Source organism: Mus musculus, chromosome 7 (assembly GCF_000001635.26).
Source record: "Mus musculus strain C57BL/6J chromosome 7, GRCm38.p6 C57BL/6J".
In the NCBI taxonomy this organism is placed as follows: Eukaryota; Metazoa; Chordata; class Mammalia; order Rodentia; family Muridae; genus Mus; species Mus musculus.
This window is the reverse complement of record NC_000073.6, coordinates 16,707,038-16,721,131: the sequence shown is the minus strand read 5'-3', so window position 1 is coordinate 16,721,131 and position 14,094 is coordinate 16,707,038. Positions and strand designations below refer to the sequence as shown.

At 47.6% G+C, this 14,094-nt stretch overlaps 1 pseudogene; it reads left to right on the top strand.

Moving 5' to 3' along the window:
- Gm5586 (predicted gene 5586) lies at window positions 1,197–2,060 on the top strand (annotated as a pseudogene).

The following is a 14,094-nucleotide window of genomic DNA, read 5'->3' as shown; positions in this document are numbered from 1 at the left end:
AGGTAGGGAGGGAATGAAAGATGGCTGCCCCAAAGAAGCCCGCTTCCAGGATTTGACTTTCTTTTTTTCTTTTCTTTTTAAAATTTGTTTTATTTCTTTTATTCATATGAGTACACTGTTGCTGTCTTCAGCCACACCAGAAGAGGGCATCAGATCCCATGACAGATAGCTGTGAGCCACCCTGTGGTTGCTGGGAATTGAACTCAGGACCTCTGGTAGAGCAGTCGTTTCTCTTAACCACTGAGCCATCTCTCCAGATGGATTTGGCTTTCTTGGCTACTATTCGCCTTCTTAAGCACCGGGAAGGCCCTGTCTAGTTACCTGCTCCCACAAAGGAACCCCAGTTCCTGAGCCCCTCCCTTGTGCACCCATCTAGATTAGACACACTGGAGGTGAGCTTGGGAGTCCTGGCCTTGCACTCAGGTCACACAAGAGAAAAATTCATTAAGCAACAGGAAAGAGTCACTGTACCCAGAAGGGGTCATCTGACTCAGCCCGATGGACATCGGATACTAGACTAAGCAAGGACAGCAGTTAGTAAGTAGAGAAAAATGTTTCTCTTTTGACCACCATGAAACTGATTCCCAAGTCTCCCATTGCTCTAACACTGAATTAATTATTCAGTCACATTTATTATTTTGTGTTTACTTTTAATTGAACCTAGTAAGCCTAAAACTCATTATACATTCCCAACACACGAATTCTCCTGCCTCAGTCTAAGTGCTGAGGCTACACACATACAACAGTAAGGTGCCACTTAATAGTTGTGTAACCTTGTCTTATAAAACCTCTAGGGGCTGGTGAGATGGCTCAGTGGGTAAGAGCACCCGACTGCTCTTCCGAAGGTCCAGAGTTCAAATCCCAGCAACCACATGGTGGCTCACAACCATCTGTAACAAGATCTGACTCCCTCTTCTGGTGTGTCTGAAGACAGCTACAGTGTACTTACATATAATAATAAATAAATCTTAAAAAAAAAAAAAAAAAAAAAACCTCTAAGGTCTCTGGAAGGACTATTTATCTAATGATGTCTAATACGTTTTTAAAACATAAAAAGAAGCCAGCGGTGGTGGTACATGTATTTGATCACAGTACTCAAGAAGCAGAGACAGGCAGATCTAGTGAGTTCGAGGCCAGCCTAGTCTACACAAAGCAATTGTGGGATAGCCAGGGCTACAAAAAGAAACCCTACCTTACCCTTTTGGCTCTCCGGTCGGCACCATGGCAGTCGGCAAGAACAAGTGCCTGAAGAAAGGTGGCAAGAAGGGAGCTAAGAAGAAAGTGGTCGATCCATTTTCTAAGAAAGACTGGTACGATGTGAAAGCTCCAGCCATGTTCAATATTAGGAACATCGGGAAGACACTAGTCACGAGGACTCAAGGAACCAAAATTGCCTCTGATGGCCTCAAGGGTCGTGTGTTTGAAGTGAGCCTTGCCGATCTACAGAATGATGAAGTTGCGTTTAGAAAATTCAAGCTAATCACTGAGGACGTTCAGGGCAAAAACTGTCTGACTAACTTCCATGGTATGGATCTTACCCGGGACAAAATGTGCTCCATGGTCAAGAAGTGGCAGACCATGATCGAAGCTCACGTCGATGTCAAGACGACCGATGGGTATTTGCTCCGACTTTTCTGTGTTGGCTTCACTAAGAAACGCAACAACCAGATAAGAAAGACATCCTATGCGCAGCACCAGCAAGTCTGCCAGATCCGGAAGAAGATGATGGAAATCATGACCTGAGAGGTGCAGACCAATGACTTGAAGGAAGTAGTTAATAAACTGATTCCAGACAGCATTGGGAAAGACATAGAAAAGGCTTGCCAGTCCATTTATCCCCTTCATGACGTCTTTGTTAGAAAAGTAAAAATGCTGAAGAAACCCAAGTTTGAATTGGGCAAGCTCATGGAGCTGCATGGGGAAGGCGGCAGCTCTGACAAAGCAGCTGGAGACGAGACAGGTGCTAAGGTTGAGCGAGCTGACGGATATGAACCGCCAGTCCAAGAATCAGTGTAAAATCCAGATTTTTAATAGTGACAAATAAAAAGTCCTATTTGTGAAAAAAAAAGAAACCCTACCTTAGAAAACAAACTATATATTATATTTTATGTGTTATATTATAATGTGTATAAGAATATATATTGTACTCGGAAGTATTCTGAAGCTCTTAAGAAGTTTTTAAATTTTATTTTATTTTATTTATTGATTTTTTAAGACTGGGTTTTTCTGTGTAGCCCTGGCTGTCCTAGAACTCACTCTGTAGACCAGACTACCCTTGAACCCACAGAGATCCCCCTGCCTCTGCTTCCTCAGTGCTGGGAATAATGGTGTGTGCTACCACTGTCAGTCCTGACTACAATATTTCTCCTTTGTTTGTGTGTGCTGAGACACGCTCTCCGGTTGCCCATTTGGGCTGGTATCATATGCAGCTGAGGATGGGTGGCTCTCGTGCCTCCAGCTCCCCAGGGCTAGGAAGACAGGGACGTGCAGCACTTCTGGATGATGCTGTTCTGGAGTCTGACCCTGGGCGTGCTAGGCAAGCACTCTGCCTGTTACACAGCATCCTTAGCCCAGTGTAGACTTTCATTAGAGACCGAGGCCCAAGCCAGCATTACAGGGGACTCAAGGTCTCACTGAAACCTTCTTCAGGAAGATGGACATGCATCCTATTTCCAGGATTCCGGTCACTTCTTCCTGTAGACATGGAATGTCATGCACAGCTGACACAACTGCTCTTGGGCGCCTGAACAGAACTCTGATCAGTGACACCAGTGACCTTAGATAAGTTCTGTTACACAGTCACCACACACTTAGTTGCTTCCTAGCCCTGGGAGACAACTGTCACCTCCCTGCTGGGTATGGATTCAATTTTCAGGACACCTGGATGATCAGCTGGGTTTCAGTGTCAGAAACATCACATAGAGAGGCCAGGGGTCCCTCTGGTATTGACAGACCCAAGCTAGGACTCAACAGAGGCCATTGCTGGGGAGAGCTGCAGTTCTTTGAGGGCACAGTGCACCTCCCAGCCTTGCTGCTCACACTGTGGTGTGGAGGACTGAACCATAAGGAGAAGGGGACAGGGATGGGAGGTGGAATGGACACGGGAGGGACAGAGCAGTGTCTTAGCCACAGATCATGCGATTCTGAAGGGAGCTGCTGCCTGGGAGGAGGCTGAGCTCAGAGGAAGACTGCAGAGCTGAGAGCACAGCATGGAGCACGGGAGCAGGGCTGAACCTGAAGCTGCTCTCCACACAGGGAGGACTGAGGAGGCAGCAGAGGCCTGAAAATCCCCCTCCCTCCTTCCCCTTCTCCCTCCCTTCCTCTCTTCCAACAAATGTCACCCTGATAACAAGGGCTTCTCCTCTCAGTATCATAAATAAGAAAGCCATCAGTGTGGGTGTGGGACCGCTGAACCCATCAGTAGGCAGGGAGACAATCGGGTGAGGTCAGAATGAAGTTCAGTTCAGCCAGAATTAGACAGACGCTGCTGGGACAAACTTCTGGAGCCTGACACTAGGTGGTTTTAGCTATATTTAAGCAGCACATCATGATTTGGGGGGAAAGTTTCCTGATGATAACTAACTCAGTCCCAAGGGTACAGCAAAGCTCAAGGCATGGTGACATTGAGACTCTCTGCAGAGTCCATACAGCTTCTTCCATGAACATGGGTTCTGGTGACTTACAGACAGTGCTCAAGATGAGGGTCTGTGGAGAATGGCTGAGGTAATCATAACGCCTGACCCTGAGATAACACAGCGATCACTTAGGCTGATGTAGAATATGAGTGACTACTGCCATGAGGATGCTCGCTCGTATAGACTTAGAAGCAAGGCTCAAGATGCAGGGGGAAGTCAGGGATACACACACATAGTACTCTGGGAGACTCAATGCAGCTGGCCTTACAGAGAGCTAAAGACCAGCAGGTTGTAAACTACACCCTTTCCCTGCGTTCCTGGAGGAAGACAGGCAAACACCTCCTTCCATTGAAGAGACAAGCCTGGGTGTTTAACTTTCCTGGCTTCTCCAAGGCTTACCTGTGTGCACAGGGACCTCTTACCCTCTACAGGTGGGAGATCCACATGCACAGGAAGCGGAAATAATTCCCTCAGCAGGGTTTGTTCAGATAGAGGGTCTGAGGTCAGGGTGGGGCCTGGAGTGGAGGAAGAGGATTATTCAGAAACAACAGGAAGTGGCAGAGTCTAGACGTGCCAGGGGCTCGGGGGAAGGAGAGGCCTTTGCTTAAACCCCGGAGAAGAGCCTCACCATGATGAAAATGAAGGGGGTGGGGGAGTGATGGAGGAGTGGGGGTGGGGGGAGGAAGGGATGGAGGAGAGGCCACAGAACCTCTTCAGACAGCAGCCTTCATCTCAGGACCAAATCCCTAAGCACGCTCTCTCTGAGAGCCCTGGCCCAATTCCCAGGACAAAGGGAAGTCCTATTGCTTCTGTTCTGTTAGCGTGGTGGGAAGTTTCACACCTCATGATTTAGTTCAGCATGGCATAAGTTACAAGGAGCGAGCACTAAAGAACAAGATTCTGAAGACAGAGCTGTCAAGCTCAATTTGCTCTCCCCCAGCAGCTGCAGGGAGCATACATAAGTAGCTTGAGGCTCTAGATCTGGCTTAAAGGTGCAGGCCTGTGGTCAGATGGACGGGTGGGGAAGGAGCCATCCTCTGACCCTGGGGGAGAAAAGGGAGCGGGAGGCTTCCCGGGGTCTCCAAAGGAGACCAAGGACCTGAAAGGAGACCCAGGACATGGGGACAGAGGCTCAGCAGCAGGCAGTCCTCACTGAAGAGGAAGTAGTAAAGGGGGAGGGGGCGTGGGGAGGAAAAACTAGGTTGTTCCCAAAACTTTTGGCCACTTTATTCTGATGACTGATGTTTCCAACTATGACAGTGACTGTCCAAGAAACAACAAAGAGGGGTGGGGCAGAGAAATAATCGGAGGATGGTACAACTTGGTTCAGAGTCTGAGGACCTGAGTTCAATCCTCAGATTCCACATTGTAAGAAAGATCTGAGTATTGCAAGTTGGCCTCTGCCTTCCACATCAGTGTTAGAGAACACACACACACACACACACACACACACACACACACACACACACACACAGAGTTAAATCAAACCATGTTTTATAAGGGTCATTACTTAAAACCCGAGGATTTGTGACTGCACCCAGGACATGTAGGGCCCTGGGACACTTGTTGATTGATTGATTGATATCTGAGCCTTTTCCAGGTACTGTGCCTTCCACAAAGATTAGACCAGTTTCTATCCTGATGAAGCCCCAGGTCTAACAAGCTGTAACACCATCAAGGACATTTAGAAGTGAAGCCAGGGGTTTATTGGAACCACAGGAGAGCAGAGATTAAAAGAGAGAAAGTCAAGGGCCAGGGTCTGGAGAGGAAGAGCCAGGGAAGGCTGCACCCCCTCCAAGGACTGTGAGAGTCAGCATGGATCTCAGAGCAGTGAGTGGTGAGTCACACAGAGTCCCAAGGAGAGAGCTCATGTGGGGGAAGTGACAGATTCAGGGGCAACCAGAGAATGGAGGCCATGTTGCCTCCTTCATCTGTTGGAGTCCGTCAAAAGACCCCACTCACAAAGACCACAGAGACCACCATCATTGAAAACTGCAAGAGGATTTTTATTGATCCAAATGCATTGGGGACCCCCCTCTCAGCATGCAGGGCAGAGGAGAGACCCAGAAAAAACAAAGAACACACCTTTTTTTTTTTTTTTTTACCTTGTAAGGGGCAGATCCAGGCAACAGGGCTAGCTGGCTTATTCTCATTGGTGTAGCGAGTAACTTTTTCAGGCATTGGCTGGTTTGCATAGTGACTACCTTTGGCCTAGTGGCTCACTTTGCCTGCCCTTATGGTTGGTTATTATGATTTGGTCAGCAAAGCAGCAGTACATTTTGAACTATGGGTCAGATATTAATGTCACAGCTATTAACATCACAGCTATGGACAAGGTCAGGGCGGTTTGTGTTTTGGTTTTGTTTGTTTGTTTGTTTTTGTTTTTGTTTTTGTTTTTGTTTTTGTTTTTGTTTTCAGAATTCAGTGTGGGGAAAGGGAGGGTAATTTCTCTGGGAACTGCTAATCTTGTTATGGTTATTTTTCTGAGAACAGCTCATTTTGTTTTGGCAGCTGTAGACTCAGTCATTTTCACCACTATGTTTCTGAAAGTCCCCTCAGAGGGGAAGGGGCTGGGTGGTCTTGAACTCATTTTGGATTCTACAATCTAGTAAGCTGAACCAGCACTCCGAGGCAAGTTCAGTGCACACCTGTTCAGGACGTAGGCCCCTACACTCCCACCCAAGACAGAGGTTTGGTCTGTGGTTGTGTATTGTAACGCTAAATACTGGCCCCAGTATCTGACTGCCCTCAGGAGGAGATCCTCAGCGATCCTCTGGCACACCAAGTGATACTGTGTAACCTTGCTTCTTAATTTGAAACTATTGTTTGAACAAAGAGGCCTACAGCCTGTAGCAGGGCAGAAGAGAGGTAGGTGGGGTTTTGGTCCCCAGTCTTGGGGTCTGAGGCAGAGACCATGAGGAAGGGAGGAGGGAGGAGAAGGAGGAGGAGGAAGTTGCCATGGGGTAGTTAGATTGTGAGCACATGGCCAAGAGAGCGGGCCTGTTGGAGGAGTGGCCCAGGCAGAACGTGGCAAGTGATATCTCTCGGTTACTGACAGGACATTAGACCAACTAACATAGAGAGTTGATACCTGCCTAGCTCTAGTGTTCTTTTGTTTTGTTTTGTTTTGTTTCGTTTTTGTTTTTGTTTTTCAGGACAGGGTTTCTCTGTGTAGCTCTGGCTGTCCTGGAGCTCACTTTGTAGACTAGGCTGGCTTCAAACTCAGAAATCCACCTGCCTCTGCCTCCCAAGTGCTGGGATTAAAGGCGTGCGCCACCACTGCTCACCGCATCAGCCATGAAAATGCATAATGTGTACTAGCCATTGATTTCCATAGACTGGAGCCTAAACACAGAGGTAGAGAGACAATATACTCAGGAGGATCCCTGCCATTATAGAACATCACCCCAAACACACTGGATTCAACACTCTATGAAGACCAGGTGCATATGTTTAAAACAAACTGATACATATATGTTCACTCATGTACACAGAGATCTCTGGGCACTGGGTGGGTTAATTCTAATTTACACACTCAGTACAGTCGGGCCTGATTTGTGTTTGTCTCCTTTTGTATTGTGTCCCCATATGGGTGTTTGAGCATTTAGTGCAGGACACACATGGCAGAGACAAACTGCAGTGGATTTCAACTCTTCATCGGACTCCACCCTGGGAGTCCGGGAGGAGGGGCTGTGGTAGGTAACTCAACCCAAGGACACCAGCCTGAGCCGAAATTCTCCGGGCTTCACCAGGAACATGGCCCGGAGAGAGTCTGTGGGTGTCAGGCAGAGCCTGGCCGAGGAAACCATGATCTCCTCACGGAGAGGTGAGCACCAGGAAGCTCTGGCCGCCCAGCTTGTACCAGGCTGAACCCCAGGTGACTCTGGGAAGATCGTTTCCAGTGTTGGAGACTGAATTCCTGTTATAGCAGAGGGAACAAATCTTTATTTGATACCCATGCCTTGTAGCATGTGGGCCCAGCCATGTAGTACCATGACAATTATGTTTAGGCTAAGTCACCCAGCTTCTCCTTCTTGGTCTTGGGGTGGGAGTGGGGCAGGCATAGTGGACAAGTGCCCACCCAGGCAATAAGCCAACTGTCCTCCTGGGTTGTGAGAGACCACAGGAAAGTCAGGGTTCCCAAGGACACAGGTCCTCCTGGCAAGTGCTTGGCGAACAGTAACAGATTGCTGTTTTGGACAGAGCCCTGGACATACCCTGCAGTTCTCCATATCTATCACCAGGGGGCGGCATCCGGGGACACACACACACACACACACACACACTCACACACACACTCACACACACACACACACACACACACACACACACACACACCACTCAGAATGTATTTTTCTGGGGTCAGACACTTTAGTCTCTGTCCTAGCAGAGCTGCAGTTTTGTCCTACAAGCCTGCTCTAACCTCCCAGCGCTTCCTATGTCTGAGCACACCGCAATGTCAGGGGACTGTGAGCCTTCCTCCTGGCATCTCTCATGGGAAAAGTCATTGTGACTATAGGGGAATTACAAAGGGCATCCCAGACTAGCCAATGTTAGCCACTGAAAGCGCTATCCCAGAATGATGTAGCCACCACTCTTCTCTTCAGGACTCAGGTCACATCCTCCCACATACCCAGAAAAATCCGGACACAACTGCTCTGGGGCCTTTCTTTTGGACTGGAATTCTAAATGGTCGCACTGGTGGAAATGGATTGGTCCTCTTCCCCAACACGATTCTACTAATTCCTGAACAACCTTCACAGACATCTTTGTCACATTCTTGTGGGTGGGTCTGCTTCCGCCCTGCCGCAGGGCATGGCCGCTGGGGAGGCAGAGCACGGAGTTTGTGCTTGTCCCACACTGCTGCCAGGGCAGGTGTTGGACCGTAGGGAAGCCCAGAACACCGCTCCGAGGCCGGAAAGTGCAGTCTGAGATGTGGGAAGAAGCCGGAGCTGGTTCGGGGATCCTGGACCTTTGATGAGGCCAGGGCCATAGGGCTCTTGAACATCCAGGCGCGGCTGGGAGTTGCGGAAGAGCCTAGAACTGAGTGGAGGGGTCCGAGGACTGGGGACAGCGTTTAGCCCGGGGCTGGGGAAAGGAAGCCCCGGCTTGTCCCAGCAGTGATTGTTCTTAGCTTGGTGAAGGCAGGCTGGGCTATAAGGAATCAAACAGGTTCAGAGAGGTTTGAAAATGGACATTGATAATGGTGATACAACATGCCATTCACCTGTACACCTCAAAATGGACCAAGTGATAAATGTGTGTGATTGTTCATCTGCCCTTCCCTTCTTCCCTTCCCTTCCGTTCCCTTCCCTTCCCTTCCGTTCCCTTCCGTTCCCTTCCTTCCCTCTTCTTCCTCTTCCTCTTCCTCTTCCTATTTCTCCTCCTCCTCCTCCTCCTCCTCCTCCTCCTCCTCCTCCTTCTTCTCTCTCTCTCTCTCTCTCTCTCTCTCTCTCTCTCTCTCTCTCTCTCTCTCTCTCTCTCTCTCTCTTTCTCTTTCGACAGGGTCTGGTTGACCTGGAACTCACTACGTAGATCAGGCTAGGGTCAAACTTACAGTGATCCACCTGCTTCCTTCTGCCTTCCACGCGCTGAGATTAAAGGCAGGCTCTGCCAGGATTGACTAAAATAATAAACAATAAATCATAAATCACACACATATTTATCAACACACCAAAATGCTGAGGTTTGGTTTGTTGCTATGTATGATAATGCTAAATTCTTTATCCCAAGGTCTACTTGCCTCAAGAGGAGTGAATTCTCACGTATGCCAGCTTTTGTTGTGCAAACCTTGCCTCTTAATTTAAAACTATTTGTTGAATAAAGATGCCTACAGGGCTGGTGAGATGGCTAAGCGGTTAAGAGCACTGACTGTTCTTCCGAAGGTCCTGAGTTCAAATCCCAGCAACCACATGGTGGCTCACAACCACCCGTAATGGGATCTGATGCCCTCTGCTGGTGTGTCTAAGGACAGCTATAGTATATTTACATATAACAATAAATAAACCTCATATACATAATAAATAAATAAGTCTTTTAATAAAAAAATGCCTACAGCCTGTAGCAGGGCAGAAGAGAGATAGGCAGGGCTTCAGTTTCCAGGGTTGGGGTCTGAGGCAGAGACACTGAGGGGAGAGGAGGAGAAAGGAAGAAGGCACCATGGGGTAGGTGAATTGTCAGAGCATGGCCATGAGGGCAAGCCAGTTGGAGTAGGAGCGACCCACACACAACACAGCAAGTGACATCTTGGGATTATTAACAGAGAAGTAGACAAAATCTCACAGAGGGTTGATATCTGCCCAGAGTGCTTTAAGGCTTATTATAAATATAAAGATTTTGTGTCTTTTTTAGAAAGGTTTAATTTATTGTTATATGTAAGTACACTGTAGCTGTCTTCAGACACACCAGAGGTGGGCATCAGATCTCATTACAGATGGTTGTGAGCCACCATGTGGTTGCTGGGATTTGAACTCAGGACCTTCAGAAGAATAGTTAGTGCTCTTAATTGCTGAGCCATCTCACCAGCTCCCAAGGTTTTGGGTCTTTTATTTGGAAACTAAACGATGTAAGGTGGAGTAGGAAGCCACAAATAATATTTACTGAAATACCAGAATATTGTTCATTTATTTTTACGTTTACGGGTGTTTTGCCTCCTGCATGTCTGTGTTCTGTGTGCATGTAGTGCCGGTGGAAGCCAGAAGAGGGCATCAGATTCCCTGGAAGTCACAGACTCCAGTTGCAAGCTGCCATGTGGAGGCTGAAAATTGAACCTGGATCCTCTGGAAGAGCAGCCAGTGTTCTTAACCACCGAGCCATCTCTCCAGCCCCCAAACTATTGTTAATAAAGAGGGAGAAAGGGCTGGAGAGATGGCTCAGCAGTTAAGAGCACTGGCTGCTCTTCCGAAGGTCCTGAGTTCAAATTCCAGCAACCACATGGTGGCTCACAACCATCTGTAATGAAATCTGACACCCTCTTCTGGGGTGTCTGAAGACAGTGTCAGTGTATTTACATATAATAAATAAATAAATCTTAAAAAAAAGAAAAAAAGAAAGAGAGAGAGAGAGAGAGAATCCTGAGCAAGATCATACTATAATTGTTAGTTTATAGAATTATTCAGTGTAACAAACTTAGTCCAGTTGGGCTTTAATGTGCCAGTAATTTACAACCACGGATTAAACAAACTGTAGGTCAAACCATCAAGAAACAAGTTGTGTCCTGAGTGAAATGTGGACAGTCCCTTCTCCCGTCACTGTTCCTCACTTCTCAACATGACTGCTGTGTAGCCAGCATTGGTGCTATGTCCCCAAAATGACTTAGTTCATGAGGGGTTGTGTATCTCTATGTGTATCTCTATGCAAACATTACACCCATTTTAACCAGAAACTCAGGGCATCCAGAAGTTTGGGGACTCGTGAAGTCAGTTGCCCATGGACTGTGAAGGTTGACTATATTTGATTCAGAACCTAAGCTCTTAACCTATTAATTAATCTAACCTAATTATCTAATTAAGTCATTTGTTCATTAATCTGACTCTATCGATGCGGTCTTTTTGGAGGTGGGAAGCAGAGTCTCCTTTGTAGCTCCAGCTGCCCAGTACTCCTGACTCAGGCTTTATCCTGGGGTCGCGTCTTGGACTTACAGGCTTGTGCCACCACGGTGGCTGTCTTAGCATGGTCACTGGTGATGTTCTCCCCAGAATCTTGTCTCCATTTTTTGCATCATTGACAAAGAAATCCCCCACTGTGGCACATGAAGAGAGGCAGGTCACTCACTGGTCACAGACATTTGGACTGGGAGACCTGGCCCAGCCTTATCCACTAGAAATGTGCGAGTTATGAAGCCGGCACAGCTGCTAGACACAGTTCCAACAGAGCTGAGCAGATTGGTGCAATTGCTGTCCTTTATCTCTATCTTTTGGGTTTTGGTCTCTGCGTGTTGCATTCTTAGGGACTTCCTGCACTGTGATTCAATTTCCCGAGAAAAATTACCCCTGAGTCTTTTTTAGGAAAATCTTAAATTTAGCTTTATCTTTCCACTCTTTGGAAGTCTTCCTTACCCCACCCCCCACCCCCCGAGATCATTAAGTACAGATAAACACATCGCCAGATGAGGCAATCTTTATTCCAGAACCTTCTTGGAGTATCTGCTCTTGCGCTAACTCAGTGTAGTTGATGTCTGATGCAGGGCAGACAGAGACAATTGACAAACCCTGACTGGACAGGAGAATGGGTTACGGATTCAAGGCTTCTTTTAATTGTAGGTTTAGAGCTCTGTCAAATGTAGTTTAAAGATAGGGTATACACAGTATAGCCCTAGAGGACTGAAATCAGTAAGTAACAATAGATTGATGAAAATAAACGTTTCCTACTTTCTAGCATGGATGATGAAACATAGTAAAAGAAGTTAGGTGTTAGTATTTGCTCTTCATAAAAAGATGGGTTCATATGTTTTCTGTTTGTCTGAAGTGCTTCAAAACTACAGCCTAGCCGGGCGGTGGTGGCGCACGCCTTTAATCCCAGCACTCCGGAGGCAGAGGCAGGCAGATTTCTGAGTTTGAGGCCAGCCTGGTCTACAGAGTGAGTTTCAGGATAGCCAGGGCTATACAGAGAAACCCTGTCTCAAAAAACCAAAACCAAAACAAACAAACAAACAAACAAAAAAACCCTACAGCCTAAAATCAGCCTGTCATATAATAATAAATGAGCTTGCTTTGGAGGAGATATTTTTAGGCTCTTTAAATTAAAGTTATAGGGCTGATTTAAAAAAAAAATCTGTTCTGTTTGTATTTTCTAACTGGGACTAAACTTGTATCCCTGAACATGTAATGAAAAATCAAACACTTCATGGATACTCATTAGTCTGTCTTTGTTCTGAGAACCCTGTATAAATAAAGAAGCACCCGGGTGCTAGGCAGTCGGAGCTGCGAAGCGGTTTGTTTTCTGGTCAGTCAGCAGCTAGATTCCCCTGAACACCATCGCCTGCCTCACTCACCCCTCCCCGACTCCTTATCTCCTCTGTTCTGAGGTGAGGCGGGGGAGGGGGGTGCCCTGGCAGTAATGACTCTTGTTGGGAAAGAGCCCTCCACCCCCAAACCCCACAGAGCTGTACCGGTTGGAGACCTCCCCAGCATCCTCCCTCCTGGTCCGACCTCTCCTGAGTCTGCTGCTTTTCTGGGACAGTCATCCTCTCATTGAGATACAGGCCCTGGTGATTACAGAGCCTGCAGATGAAGAGTCCAGGGTTTTCTGAGAGGCAGGTGGGGACTAGGGAATACTCTGGGTTAATAGGGCAGTGTTGGCTGGGACGGAGGGCTATGACACAATCTCCATGAAGAGACAGAAATGGAGACTAAGTTAAAGAAGTTCATCAGATCTCAACCAACTGCAACCGATCTGCTCCCCATGACCGGCGTGGCCCTGATTCAGCCACTGCGTTTTTTGTGTGTGTTTCCCTGTAATAGAATATGTGGTAAACGGTCACTGTAGGAGAAGCTTAAACATGATCAGTAACCAATCTCCTGCAAATCAGCTGTGTGTTACCATTTGGCTACACCATAGAATTTCCTGGATCAGACCCCCTGACGGCAAGCAATTAGGAGGACTGTCTGCTTCCTTTGTTCCTGGCCTTAGGGACCCTGGCTTTTCTGACATCACCTAAGCCCATCAGAATAAGTGGCTAGTGGCCTAGCACCTGTCTAACTATATCATCTACACTCAGTCTGTGGAAGGAGATGCCTAAGCGGCCTAGCTCACACCTGTCGGTCTGGGAACTCAGACACGGAAGAAAGCCGTGTTCCCTGTCAGCTCTAACAGGAGGTCGAAATCTAGCCTGGAAGGAGAACGTCTCAGGGCTACTTGGAGGGGATTCTGGGACAGAGGTCTGAGTCTCTGGCTTCCTGGTGCTCACCTCGATTTGAGGATTCCATGGCTTCCTGAGTCAGACCCTGCCTGACACCCAAAGACTTTCTCAGAGCCATGTTCGTGGTCCGAAGCTGACATCCTTGGGCTGAGCTTACCTAGCACAGACCCTCCTCTCTCTGCCTGTGAAATGAGATGTAAGATTCTGTTGTATCTTGCACTAAATGCTCAAACCCAGATTGGAGACACGAAGGGGAGATAGGCACAGTATAGGCCTGACAGTCCTGTATAGAATGGAATGAAGCCCACCAGTACCCAAAGGTCACTGTATATGTGGAGATTCACATATGTTCTTCAGTTGTAAGGTTTGTACGGTGTAGCGGGTATAGGGTGACAACATGCAGGTGTGCCTCTGCGTGAAGTTCCACAGCAGCTGCAACCCATTGGGGTATACAGTCACTCTGCTGTTGTATCAGGACCCTACACAGGTGAATTAAAGGCTAATTGTAGGCTTTACAGACAATTCCACTAGGCTCCGCCCAACAGCTACCTAGCAGCAGCTCACATCATCGCCCACCCCCTCCCAGCCAGGTGCAGCAGC